The sequence below is a fragment of the Stegodyphus dumicola genome, chromosome X1, assembly GCF_044657685.1.
Source record: "Stegodyphus dumicola isolate Sdum_Otavi_A_Nest chromosome X1, ASM4465768v1".
Taxonomy (NCBI): domain Eukaryota; kingdom Metazoa; phylum Arthropoda; class Arachnida; order Araneae; family Eresidae; genus Stegodyphus; species Stegodyphus dumicola.
This window is the reverse complement of record NC_140780.1, coordinates 150,154,090-150,169,902: the sequence shown is the minus strand read 5'-3', so window position 1 is coordinate 150,169,902 and position 15,813 is coordinate 150,154,090.

The window sequence follows — 15,813 nt, the reverse complement described above, 5'->3', positions numbered from 1 at the left end:
AAATGCCTAAAAGGAACCCCAGACATTAAATTAAAAAACTGCACAGAAATTTACTCTACAGAACAACCTTTAAAAAAAAAAAAAAAAAAAAAATCAATAAAAATGTACTACATATAAAAAATTACAATAAAATAAGCAACATAATTTAATACAAATATTAATTATCCTAAGAAATAAATTAACCAACTTCCCAGTGCCTTCTCTACAATAGTTTCCAAGAGAAACATTAAATTTAAAAACTGCACAGAATTATCGCCCCCCATTTTTCCGAGTGGCAACAGTGCTGATATTAGCAACAATGGAAACAGCGATATGGCTGTTTGCCATTGTTGCTCATATAATGAGAGAAAATGTCCGTTTGATGCGATTTCATCAAAAAACATAAAATAAAAAGAAACTCATTCGAATTTTGAAAAAATCGTTTCGAGGTGCATTGGCTCCTGTCTAGATGCACCTATGTACGAAATTTCGTAGGCCTGGGTCTATTAGCTTACGTACAGCACGAGCAAAAGTCATCCAAACACACAGACATACTCTTCCTTTTATATATATATCGATAACGATTAATAGAAGAAATATATCTTTCGTTATAGCGGATAAGAGAAAATATTCTTGGAAATGTAAAAATTTGGATTTAGAGATAAATATATCAGCAGAATTTGAATGGAAACGAAGACGAAAAGTTAATGAATCAGGTTGTCAAGAATCTTGATTAAATAGATTAAAATTAATGAATAGATTAAAACGCTTCTGTAATTGGGAGTGTCTGACTACGACCAACGACTGTGAAAATAAAATCAGGGGTAAGGGGATGGGTATATTTACACAATTTTGGTACTGCCGATTGCAATAAAAAGCGATGTGCGTAGCTAGATATTATCTTCAACGTTTCTATGGGTAATCGTGTTTGAGTTATGTGAGATACACACATATGTAAGTTCGAACAGACATTACGAAAAAATCCCTTTTGAAGCTATTCGAAATCCATTTTACAATCTTGTTTTAGAAAAAAGATTCCTATATTCTGTTCGCACATACGACGTCACCCCAAAACATCGTCAAAATGGATTCGGAAACGGTTTCGAGATTACAGTATTTCCTCTATTTCGTATAAGAAAGTAAAAAAACAGAGGGGAAAGTATTTAAAGTGTTTGGTATTAATAGAATCGTGCAGTGTACGAATTTATTCGATGATGTTCATAATACTTAAACTCACAAATTCAGAGCAGTGAAACAAGCTGTAAATGAGAAATTGAAAGCATACCGCTGAAGAGCCTAGAAAACAACTCATCGAGTTTGAGTGCGTGATGCTCTTTCTTGCACATAGGTGGCGTTACCTTCGCCTTGTTTTCGTGTAAAGGCTATTTTATTTTAGAGATTTAGGAAATCGGAAGTCTAATGTGATGATTTCAATTTAATAAAAGTCGATTCTACATTTTTACCTTAAACATAAGTTTGGTTATAAACATTTTCCCCTCTCCCGCATCTAAAATATATAGTATACATTTTTTAAAAATTTTAATATTTTTACTTTTAATACTAAAATAACTCTAATCCGTTTATTTATTTATTTTCAGTTTAGAGTTAAACATATAACATTATTTCTTAAACTTATCTCAGTTTCATTGGAAAAGCTGAAAAAAAAAAATCATTCATTCTATTGTATCCGATATGGTACATAACAGTCTGATTTAGAAAATTTGTAAACCTAATTTTTTATAATAATGAAATTCAATATTTAAAACATGAATTCAGTGAACCTTATGTATTTAAAAAGGTATATAGAAATCATAGCTTTTGAAGCGAAGTCGTTTGATTTTATTTATTTGGATATTATTTAAAGTTTTAAACACGTAAAACAAAACTTTAGTATGTTATAGAGCGAGCGATTGTTATAACCGAAAAAAGAAAAAAAAAAAAAAAAAAAAAAAAAAAAAGACTTCTAAGATAAAAGTCTAAATGAAGAAAAGAGTATGATATATTGAACTTCCATATGAATTAAGTAACTAAATTTTCACAGCAATTCTTATAGTGTAAACTATAAGTAGAAAGGTAATGTCTTCTTTCTTTCAGGGGCAAATTATTCTGTTCTTTATGAGAGGAAACTGTGTTCCCTGTGTCTCGAAGTGCACCGAGCTTTTTTTTTTTTTTTTTTTTTTTTTTATTTCAAGTTAATGCCATGTAAAGAATGAATTTTAAAGTTACACTGTTTGAATTTAATTTTCTTCCCCCTATATTCTTGCAATTTTCTTTATTCATTTTTAGACATTTCACTCTCCTAAAGCCACCAGTTTTAAGGGAATTAAGGAGTTTAATGCCTAAAGCCACCAGCACTTCGAGACACAGGGAACACAGTTTCCTCTCATAAAGAACAGAATAATTTGCCCCTGAAAGAAAGAAGACATTACCTTTCTACTTATAGTTTACACTATAAGAATTAATATAAGGTTCTAACTAATTTCCTGGCATTAGTGACAGCATTAATTAAGAAACATAATGTCCTCACTAATGCTGGGAAATTTCTTATGGAATTCATTCTGCATTATACATAGTTTTAAAAAAAAATTTAACGAGTGTCAGTTTACTATGAAGATGAGGCAAATAAATCTTTCTCCTTTATTTACTAAGATATATTGTTCTAAGTACTGAAATAACAAAAAAAAAAAATTATTCAAAGTACTGAAAATGATTGGTTTTTCGGAAAAAACAATTCCAATTTTTCTCCATTTTTTCAGTTAAGGGAGTTTACATATCCCGCGCTGCCCAGCTTAGCGCCTCTTTTGTGGTTTTTTTAAAATCAATTTTTGGGCTCATCGCCTCCTTTGAGTTTGTTCAGCGTTCCTACCCTTGCATTAATGATGTATTAGATGTTCTTTAAATGCAATCCGTAGATATTGACTGAAAATGCATAAAAAATTTTTGGTAATTGTTGCACTTGCAATGTGTCAAATAATTAATTAAAACTGCCTTTCTCTACGGTATAGCGGCTAGGAGAGCCTACTGTTGTACCGAAGGTCCCGGGTTCGAATCCCGGAGAAGGCATATAGGTTTGTAAATGTACAGTATCTTTGCGGCGTGGGGGCACTCTAAGTATATGACGAGCCGAAAGTCTTCTCGTATGGTTTGGTGGCACAGGAGGGGGGGGGAGACCCTCGTATAATTCCCCGGGTTGCTCTCCCTCAAAACTGGGAAGGTAAAAGAAGTCCAACCTCCTTCAGACTCTGACAATCATACTTCTATGAAATACATGTACAAGACAACAACAACAGCAATTAATTAAAACTCAAAATGCCTTACAGCGGCAGGATGATAACGATTCATGACTTCTTAAAGCATTTATGGCTCATCAGCACCAAAATCGCTGAACAGTGGTAGTTCCGACCTGGCTTCAAATGCAGGGCAACGGCAGGGCTGCATGGGCGTTTTTGTGGTTGTCTCATGTGTAACTTGCATACGAGATAGTTTTTCTTAGAAAGTCCTCCATAAAGGCATCCCTCTTCTTATGCAGATAGCCATAGAGGGCTTTGCCATAATCAATTAAGCCGAAGCCAAAGCATTTGTGATAATGAACCTTACGCTACATGTACATCTTCCTGTCCAGTACTCTTAGTGGTGTGTATGGAAATATTGTATATATTATTTACTTTATAGAAAAACACGCGATGGCTATATCGCTTAAGAAAAAGGGTGTCTTCTTAGAGGACTTTTTAAGGAAAACTGCTTTTTGCTCATTTTACGCATGGAGGAAAACCACGAAAATTCCCACTTTCTCCAGCATAATATCCTCAGGTCGAGTTACTACCGTTCGGCGGTTTTATTACTTCGCCATTGTGAAGACAGGTATATACTGAAAGAAAATATTATTTGGGTGAACTGGATATCAATGGAACCTTATATTTATTGTCATGTTTTACATGTTATATTTATTGCCATGTCAGACTATTAGATTCATAGTTTGTATTCCGTTCCGTTGCACCGGGAAATGAAACTACAGATAACTTGAATCAACTTTCTTGAAGGTTCGTGACTTAATTTGAGTATGATTCTTCGAAAGATGCGACTGTAATATTTATATAAACAAATGTATGTTCAAATGGTTTGATTAGAATTGCTTAAATAACCAAATTTTCCAAACTTGTTCTTATTACTCGCTTGCTGGTTGATGGCCTATCTCTGCCTTCAGATCAGAAATGCGCTCCTAGCAACTCCCATGTTGGGAAATTATTCTTCAAACAGTACTAAACCTTTTTTTTTAGGACGATGACCATTTATATAATCTCATGAAGTTCATTTACATACATTTTCATATATATGGGAAATGAAGTATTTTTATTGTTTTTTAGTTTATGTTTATTCTGTTTATTTTAATGAATTTAGAATTTCAAAAATCGTCTCTTGGAAACCATTATGGAGCTAAAAAAATGCTTCAGCTTGAATAAAACTTCTGAATATTTTCAGTTTCGCCAGAGTTTGCTTTCTGATGGTGTGTGAGAGATATCGAGATTTTTTAACATTTAACTTTAGAAACGAACTTATTTCCCTTAGGCAAATCCTTTATGAAAGCACTTCTTTCCATAGTAGATAACTTTCTCTTGCTTTGCCGTAACCAGTATAATATCTATCTATCTAACAAGAAATATATTTATTTCTTACAATGGCAATACATATTGCTTCTAAAGCTGTCGCATTTATTTCTTCAATTAATTACTGGATCCATTTAAAAAAAGTTAATGTTTTTTAATAGAATATTTACTTTTGTTCAAATAATTAGGATTTTGAACCAAGGAATCAATAAAGTGATAGGCATCTGCTTTGCTTTTCCTTACTTACCGACACTAATTTTATGAAAAATTATGAAATGTGTAGTTTAACAATTTTTACAGCAGATTCAATAAAAACTCTTAAACTGTGATATGTCGCTAGGATCAAACCTAACTCTGATAGACCAGTTTGGTGATTTTATGCTTATATGATTTTTTTTAAATAACTTTAATTTATGGGAGACATTGCATGCATATATTAATATAAAACGAAAGACCATACATAATCATTTAATTAACATTGTGCCATAGATCAGTGAAGAACCTGTAAAAAGGTAAAAGGTTTAAAAAAATCCAAGTAACTAAATACAGTAATCCTCCTTAACACGCACTCGTTTAATGCGAACTCCCATTTAACATGAAAAAAAATTTCGGTCCCGGCAGCGATGTGCATGATGTTATAGGAAGTTTTATGGGTTAACAAAAATTTCGATTACCATGAATTGCGAATTGTTTTTGTAGTCCGTTGCGTCATTAGATTTTTTTTCATTAACAGGAACTTTCAAAGTTACTATTTAACGTTCCTCGACAGTTACGATCATCTCATCAACAAGGAGCTTGAATCAACAAAAGGAATTCTGAGCTCAGATGTGCTTTTTTATTCTTTAAAAGTTAGCTAGACGACTAATGTTAAATCTTCGATAATTCTAAATTAAGTTATTGTAACCTCTGCTGTTAGTCGTAAGGAGTTTGCTAGTACAGATGATGATGTAATTGCGTGTGCTCCAATGAAATCGGTTGTATCTGAGGTGCAAGAAATGTCATTAGAAGAAAGTGAGGAGGACAATATCATTCGCACACACGGCCACACGCCTTGGACACTTTAGAACGTTTCCCGCTTTTTCTGCTTTGCTTGTCTCTTATTTCATTTTTATTTTAATGATGTGGAGGTTATCGTAACTGTTTACAAAGGTATTCCGTAACCAGTACGCCTTGTCCGAACTGACCGCTAGTTTTACGAAAGACATGAGTACAGCTGGCCGTAAAGTTATCAGAGGTTTTCGTTCCCATATGCGAGAGCGCAGTATAGAGGGAATTTTTACAGGAATGATCAATGATTACAATTTCTCAAGTTATAACAATTATTGTAGTACAGTAGTGTTTTCTATGACGACATGCATAATATACTGTTGTAGTTAGGTATGTACATATATACTGCAAATGGTTAATGTATTAAAATAAACTATTCCAAAAATAAAATTTGAGCTCCCAGATAACACGAATTTTTTTAAAACGAACTCTTGATTTTTCGGTCCCTTGAAATTCGTGTTAACGAGGATTTACCGTAAATGAAATAACAGAGTAAGCGTAAAACTACAAATCACAACCAGATTTTCAACACTGAAATTCAAACAGTGAACATCACAATTTTCAACACTAAAAGAGTTTAAAAAAAAAAAAAAAAAGGAATATTCATAGCTGATTTATTTTTCCCCGTCAATAAAAGTTGCATTTACGAATACCATGGATACATGATTTTGTTTCTATTACAACTCTATTGTTTGTTTCTCTTCTCCTCAATTCTCCCTCTCTTTATTTTCCAGTTTTAGTGAGATAATACCTATTAATTAAAAAAAAAAAAAATTCAGTCTTTCTTCTCTGCGCCCTTACTCTCCAGGAAAACAGAGATATGCTTTAAAATGTCAACAAGGCTCTTAATAATATTTAAAAATGAGGTATTAAAATATTTGTATGATATCTTTTCTTTTATTTTGAAACATTTGTTTAACATTAGTAAAAAAAAAATATACTCAGGTTTCTGAAATTTCATTACGTCGGAGAGAATCAAACGAAATACTGTTTATCCTCTAATTTAATACACTCTACCCTTTTGAATTTAATACCATATTTTATGTACAACAACACATTTTTGAATCTACAAAAATATACAATTTTTCCGAAAAGCCCAATAAATGGAACCAGTGGCAGCAAAAGTACTCAAAAACCAATAATTATACCTCTATAAGTTACTAATTTAATTCAAAACACTTTAGTAAAAACAGAGATGTTAAATAAAGTGAAAAAAAGAAATTATATTTGCTCTTAAAAGTAAAATCTTAAAAACATTAAGCTTACTCATTACAAATGTTTCAGAGAACAAAACTGCTATTTATTATAACATTAAAGTCTTAGATACAAACTCCCATTAAAATATTTTAAAATTCTTACAATTTACTGCAAGGTTGATCTTCCTCCATAATAGTAAAGATTTGTTAGTTATTAAATAATCACAAATTATTTAAATTTATCACCAAACATTCAAATTAAATAATCACAAATTATTTAAATTTATCACTAAACATTCAAATTTATTACCAAACAAGCAATACACACGTAACTTAAGTAAATAATAATTATCACCTTTCATGCAATTGACTTGAAAACGCTATGGAAAGCAGAATCATATAAATAAGTACATATTTATCTAGAGTAAGCAGTATTAATAATCTTCATTCAAAATGATTTTAGTCAATAAAGCTGTAGAGACAGTAGGTTATTTCGAAGCAGGAAAGATGAAAAATGAGCAATGCCCTCGCCGGGACTCGAACCACGGACCTCTCGAAAACGCGTCGAGCGTGCTGACCAATCACACTACGGAGGCATGCTAAGAAAGCGGGAGAAATACCTTATAAACCCCATTTGGATATTTTTCCGCATATTTTAGCTATATTAAAAAAATGTTTGGGAAAATAAAATTTAAATGCTAGGTTTTATTGTGTAAGTGTTTTTTATCGAGTTCTTTAAAATGGATTTAAACAGTTTTCACAGACTATGCTTTACTTTGAATCAAGAATTCATCATAAGATAGATTTTTGTTTTCAAGCAAGCATTAGTGCAATGTTTTCAAAATTCCACGGGATACTCTTTTCATTAGCTCAGCCGTATTGTTGTAGAACTCAGCCGTATTCTTAGAAGGCTCTGGGAATGATACAGTAGAAATTACTGTTTTCAGAACATTTCTTTCTATGAGTTTAGGCAGTTTTTCGGTAAACAACACCTTTCCCTTGTGAATTCACTCAGAAACCTTGTGAACTCATTTTCTTTTTCGAGATTCCCAATCCAATTCACCTTCTCTGCTTCAGTAATCTCTTGGATGCTGTACGTAAGAGTTTCTTTGTCCTTTTTATTTCTCATTTCACAGAGAGCTGTTATTAAAAAGGGCAGCATACATGAAAGAGGCTTCCCTCTTCTATTAACGACTCTTCTTCTGGAGCCATTTTTGTTACTCTCCGTCTTTTCTCTCAAATCTTTAAATTGAAGATTTTATACGATGAACAACATTGCACAGAACAACAACAAATAAAAAGAGTTCTGAAGAGAATAAAAAAGTTTGTAGTGTCGTACGAACCTCTGTATTCTATATGTTAATTTCTGGTTCCGAGAAAACAACCAAGCGACTTTTCGTCTCGTCTATCCTAAGTCAGGAGGAGTTTTAAATCAAACCTTTTAATTAGTTATTCAACCTAAAAAATTACAGAGCTATGGGGAGATACCACAATTCTCCCGTTGGTCATACAAGTAGAACTAATTATGTATATAATTTTGAAGGAGAACATCCACAGGACGGTCCAGGGGTGTTTTACCCCTCTTCTCCTATTACCAAGGCACTCGAGTTTTGGCTCACCAGTATTTTAAATGCTCCCAAACACTATACACTGACAATCATCCATGTCATCTCCGAGATTCGAGCTCGGGCCCATCGGTACCGCAACTAGCATCGCTAAGTGCGATACCGATCAGGACAGCCGCTTGTGTAGTAGTAGTAAGGCTCAGCTGCTTGCGAGATTAACAGAACAAAAAAGTTAATTACGCTTACGGTTAACTGAAGTGTGACAAAGCTCACAAAGGCTATCTGCCTAAGAGGAGGGGTGTCTTCGTGGAGGACTTTCTAAGGAAACTGGTTCGTATTCATGTTACGCATGGGGAAAATAGTGAAAACCAACCATGATCCAGCCTGGAAACGAAAAGACGAGCTACAAATATTCAGCTGTCTTTCTTTAACAAACTTTGATAGACCATTTGAACACTAAAATGTTAAACTTAAGTATTTGAAAAATAAGATTTACAAACAAATTTTGCCTATAAATTTTTGCTCAGACTCTCGACTTAGCTATTACGGCTAGTAAAACTAAAGAAGTGGCTGCAACAGAAGCTCTCTCTCAAATTAAAAAAAAATCTGTTCTAATGTTCATTAAGTAATTTACATCCTGCTAGGAGCCAACAAAAGTAGCTGCACAAGAAATAATAAAATAATTAGTTAGTAAACATAAAATCCTGCAGTGTAGAATACAAAATTATATCTCCTAAAATTAGTCACATGAAGAACATTGCTGTTCTTTTAATCCTTGAATCGATTAATGTGAAATATTTATACGTAACTGTTATGGTCCGATGTTTTGGAACCAAAAGACGAAATTATAAATTTCGCTAAGCACTTTTTAAATATTATATAGAGTCAGTTCCTGAATAACAGGGGTCCGAACAAACGTAGGTACTATTTAAGCAAATTGTAGAGGTGTTTTTTTTTTTTTTTTTTTTTTTTTTTTTTTTTGAATATGGAAAAACTGCTTTCACAATTCATCACAGTGTTTTTTTAAAGCTGCTTACAGAAAATACGAAAAGAAAAGAAAAGTGCGGGGAATAACAGCAGGATATCATAGTTATTTGGGGGTTGGTTTTATTACCTACAGTACGTAATTCCGTAGTATAAAAACCTTGGGCAGTAAAAAATAAAAAAGATTCAACTAATTTTTTTAAGCTACTCACCAAGTTTCCGCGTTTCTAATTATACTTATTCTTCCGTTAATTACACATGGAAAACGAGCCAGTTTCACTTAAAAAGCCCTCCACTAAGGCATCCTCCTTTTAGGCAGATATCCCTAGTGTGCTTTGTCGTAATCTCAATAAGCCAAACCAAACCTTCCTTTAATTACAGTGCGTTCTTTTTATTCTGAATATTGGTCTAATTTACGTAATACATAATTCTCCATATTAAGCTGCTGAAAATACAGGTAAATTATAAATAAAGATTTCATGTGAATCCTAATTTGGGATTTCCTCCTAGCTTTTTTTTACTGCACTGGTATCAACGGTAACATTAGTGAGATACCAGTGATATACCGTGGTTACCATTCCCTTATTAATAGTAATATTATTCTCAGGTATTACCCCAGTGCATTGGCAGTCGACTGTAATCAGTTAATATTAGAAATAATTAATGGTTTAACACTTTCCTCTAAAGTTTTCCGCAACATTAATTACATTCCCTTGTTTAAAAAATATTTCAGATCACAGTTCTCGAAGGCAAATTGTAGAGTCCAGTGAATGAACTTCTGTCTGTATACAGGAGTAGCAGGAGAAGGGCTCACGTACCCTTTATTAACTCTTTAAAATTTACAATGCGTCAACTCGAAGTTAACAAACTCCGCCTCTACTTGGGCGGTAACTGAAAGTCAGATAATTGAAGCTAAAAGTTGAAATATTAACAAGTGATAAAACTAGCCTACAGGGCTCAGCGAGATCCTGCAACTTCAACCCCCTTCTAAGCTAGAGGCAGTTGAACCAGCAATAACCAAATGTACATACGGCAAAGACGGCAGCTAGAGCCTAACTCTCCCTTTTCTCCTATCGAAACTCGGCTTTTAACTACTTCCTTCAAAATAGAAAATTGCATTCGTTCACGCGCGCTACAACATTTAACTATTCTGGCACTGACAATTAGGGGAATGAAGGCTTATAGGAAAGTTTCAAATAAAACTTTAAATTATTAGTTAATATAAACCCCTACAAAATAAATATTATTATTTTTTATCAATTAAACATAAATGTTAATCACTATGTTTAATTGATATTAGAAGTCAACTACTGTGATTAGTTAAATTAATTATGAATCATTTATGTTTAATTGATATTAGAAGTTAACTACTGTGATTAGTTAAATTAATTAACAATTTAAATGCAGTTTTTGTTATGGCTCTCCGTTCCCTACTAAATTAATTTCTCATATTTCCTAAAACCACGTGTCAGAAGATACAATATCATCCCAATTTTGGCAGTCTCGAGTTACATGTCCCTTCATTTTACATCATTTTTTTATAGTAGTAAATTTTCATTAGTTTTTTATTCAATTAAAAGTATTATTTAGGTCCATTCCCTCTATTTTCCATAAATTCTGTTTATATTATCAGATTGGTTTATTTGATAATGGAAAAGCATATGAGGGCTAGCTGTCGAAAAGGAGGGATGCCTTCGTGGAGGACCTTCTAAAGGAATCTGGATCTTATCCATGTCACACATGTGGGAAACTACGGAAACGTCTACGCAGCCAGCCCATTCTTTGGAACATAAGCCGAGGTCAAACTACCAGTGTGCAGCGAATTTACTACTTGGCCACTGGCGGACACTTTTATAATCAATGTTATTATAGTTTCCTATAGATAGATGAGTAAGTAGTTTGCTTAATAGCTTATCTCTTGCGTTCAGTTACAACATTAGGATTTTACTATTTTCTATTTTATCACTATCTAGTTACAGAGGTGAAATGTAACTAATCTAATTAGCATATCCTCGTTATAACACACGGTATTAAGACCAGATTTAAATTCTCGTTATAAGGCTTGTAAAGTTACAGTGAAAGTAAATCTTCAATGAAAAAATCGTATATTTACATAATATAAGAAAAAAATTAAGTATGTAGACTACATTTATTACGTGTTAGTTTTAAGTAACACTAATATCCCAAACCACGGTGCACGGATAACGTTATAGCAGAAGAGTAACACTTTTGTTTCTTTAGTTCATCATCAAAAGTAAATGGTTAGGTCATAATTTGCTCTCAACTCTTAACGTTGGCCTGGCAAATCTAGAACATCTGCTTGTTAATCAGAGTGCTAACGAAAAAGCTGAGGATCTACAACTGCCGATACTTTAGCTACGGTCAGTTAACAGGAAGACAACTTCAGAAAAGCAAATCGACAAAGCACTGAAAGATATTTTGAGACCTTTTCTGTACCTCCTCTATTTGTATCCCAGGTTTTTTTTTTTTTTTTTTTCGGGTGGGTGGGGGGGAGCGCACGTATTTTTACTTATGTATGAGCCCAAGAGGAAAGGAAGAGCAGCATTGGCGCTTTGTGCGCCTATCTTCAAGGTCATTGAGTCAGAATATGTAGGGACTACCGCTAAATTTTTACAAAAGTGTACGCGTAAATCATTTCTGTCCCCTCATCTTGAATGCAAAAATATTATTTGCCATTTTTCTGCTCAGATGCCTATAACTATTTTTTATAGTTATGAGTTTATTTAACCGTGTCAAATGCTCTTATTTTTTAAATTTTTCTTCCTCCTTTTTTTTTTTTTTTTTTTTTTTTTTTTTTTTTGTTTGTTTGCTCGCAATTGAAAGAGATTTTTCATATGTTTCATATGTGTACCACCGACAATTTTTTCCACAAGCTTAAGTATTTGTGTGACACCTGGATAACATTTGACAACTCCTTTTAATCTGCCGTCTATTTAAAGTTAACTGATTACAGCGATTTGCCAAAAAAGTATTGCCCCTTTCTAAACGTAATAAATAAATTTTTTCTTTATTTATGTTTTCTTTTGATGAGCAAACTTTCTACGTAGTGTTTAATGTTAGTGTAACATATAATTGTTGCTCAGTTAATGGCTACACGCGACAGGTGCAAACCTTTGTATACGAGCAGTTGCTGATTTCAAAACAGGGTAGCTAATAATGTTGAAATGAAACGAACTGTTCTGCGTGATTTGTGCGTCAATTTAAAATGAAAATTTTTTATTTGCGCTTTATGTGAATCAACAGGCGTATTTTAAAACAGATCTGACATACACAAACTTCAAAAGAAGCTGATTATACGGGGGAATCATCCATTAGTTATAAATAAAAAGTAAATTATCCGACGAATCATCTAGTTATTTACAAATAAAAAAAATCATCAGACTCTACTTAAAAAACAAAAACAAACAAACAAACAAACAAAAAAACTTAAAATAATAAATGATCATGAACACCACAAATTCATAAACTTACCATCACGGTATCAAACACTAAATAATTTACTTATCATCGTTAAGATTCTGCATTAAAAATACAGATATTATCAGTTGGTTATATGTATATAATCTAATTAAGAGGACAACGATTTAGGTACATTTAAAATTTGTAATAACACAATTTAATTTTAAAAACTAATGCTACTTCAGCCAAGATTGCGATGAAACTACTGGCGATAATTCTATTATCAAGTACAAAAACGTCGATTTATATGCATTCGATTTAATCTCTCTTTCTAGAGGCGCAGACGGTGGAATTCGATATTCGCGTAGTATGCGATCAACTAATAAAAAATGTCTTTGTCTTTGTCTTTTGAATGGTTAGGAGGCAATTAGCAGCCTCTGCTGCTTTAACCACCGCTTTAATAATAAAAAAAGACTACTGTCCCTTTTTAAACGTAATAACATGCTTTTATTTTATCTTTTTTTTCCCCAATCAATTTATCGCATGCTCGAATATGAAAGCTATTGATTTTACGAAGCTGTTGTTACTGGATCATGAAACTATTGAAGTTTCAGATGGCTAAAGTGAAGAAAAAAAAGGCACGCCAAATTTTGCAATTTCAATATCAGAAAATGTTTTAATTCTAGTAACCCTACTTTTTCGTTGTTTCGTAATGATTCTATGAAACTATGAACTATGAAATTTTCTGAATTTTTTTAAAGAGATTGTTGTGTACATGGAGAGAACAAGAGTAATGTATCATACACAATACATAATGTTTAATGGGTGTTATGTCGCGTTTGTGCAATTTTCTAATGTTTTTTAACCCAAAATAGACCGCTAGAAAGATGGGAAAAAATACAACAATGCATACGATATAGATTCCAATAGTTTCATAATTCAATAATAAAAGCTTCATAAAATAAAAAATTCAGTAACTTTCATATTCGAACGTGAGATAAAATGGCGGATAAAAGAAATAATTAAAGCAACAACAAATTTTAGTGGCACCAAGTGTATGCTACATAAATACCTGAAATTATTTATATAAGCATATAACAATTTTCTCGAAAGTTTCAGATTTCATGCAGCTGTGAATTTTCTCTCAGCTTCCTTATAATGTTGGAAACTTGGAAATGTATGAAGTCTGAGCAAATGCTGCATTTTTTTTTTTTTTTTTTTTTTTTTTTTTTTTTTTTTTTTTCAGACATGTTCATGTATGAAAGTTAAAATTGCTACCCTAGCATTTCGAAGGACAAATTAATTGAAGGGCAGAATATTTACTTCTTTTCATATATCTCAACAATATATCATTATGATGTTAAAATTGTTGAAATAACATTGTAATTCTGAATGCAAATTCTATCTATTGATGGGGTTTTTGATTAGAATAATTAATACCAAACAAATTCATTGTAAATGCATTTTCTCGCAGTATACTTTTTGATACATGTGTATATACAATAACGTCGAATGGTTCACATCATTTAGGAGATTAAACCGTAATACAATATTATTTAAGCAAGCCGTTTTAAAGAAATCAGCAAAACGTTTCTAAGACAATTTTTAAAGCTGCACAACTAAAAAATACCTGAATTTTGGAAACGGTAATAGATTTATACCTTTTTTCTAAAGTAATTAAGTTTTCCGTGGTAATATATAAATAATAAAGCATAATTTAATTGAATTATAAAAAGACAAGGAACAGCTTTCACACTATTGTTCGATTACACATTCATTCTTGTCGCGGACATGGTACAATATCGAAATCAGGAATACTGACTGATTTGAAATAAAGTGCTGTTTGTGAAGATGCTCTAAAATTATTTAATCATTACTTTCCATGTCGATTATATAACTATCACCTCTACGACATGAATCCAAACAAAGTATTGGAGTTCATTAAAACAAAGTGAAAAAAATAAATCAAAGGTTGTGCGAACAATCTTACGCAAAAAAAAGATTTGGATATCAACTATATCTAATTTTGATTTTTTATTTTGGAAAGAATATACAATGTTTTACAGGTAAAGAGAGACCACGGTAAAACAGTCTGTTTCAAGCAGTATTGGGTAATAGATTAATTCTGTAGAAGTATTCACTCTTGAGAACACGCAGAGCAAAGACAGCCAGATACGTGTTTAAAATGGATAAATTCTTTCAAAAATTTTTATCTCAAGAAAATGTGTTAAATTTCGATAACATGTATTTATAAAACAATATTTTGAAAATCTGCAAGCAAAAATCTCAACTAAATCAATAAACGTGATTGTCACTAAATGTGACTTAACCATTCTCTTAGACGAGATCGCTTTTTTTAATTCCTTCCGTTTCCTTTTCTTTTTTCTTCTTTTTCTGTTTTCTTTTCTGCTCTTTCTTTCTTTCTTTCTTCTTCTTTTTTTTTTTTTAATAAATAAATTTCAAGAGCTCAGAATTGCAGAATCCAACAGTTTTTTCTCGATATAATAATAATGTTAGAGTAGAACCTCTTCCCCCCAATTAAAAAGTTACTTTATTACTCGTAAAAGGATTTTTGTTGAAATGACTTACTAGTACTGTTTCGTCCTTTTCCTTATTATTCTCGCAGCTCGAAATAGTGCCGTTTCGGCCGCTGCCTTTCACCACGATTCTTTCTTTCCGAAAAACCTTTTTACTATCAAACGAACGCATGCTTTCGTCAATTAAAATGATATGACCCTTACTACTTTGACCTAATTTAGTTTTTTATTTCTAATTTTTATTTAATATTTCCTTTAGACAAGGCCCACCAGCGGGCGAGCGTCGCTGAACACTGGTAGTTCGGTCCGAGGTTCGAATCCCGCGAACGGGCTGGCTGCATGGGTGTTTTCGTGGTTTTCCCCATGTGTAACGTGTATACGAGCCAGTTTCCCTTAGAAAGTCCTCCACGAAGGCATCCCTCCCCTTAGGCAGATAGCCCTAGTGTGCTTTGCCATAATTAAATACACACACACACTCCTT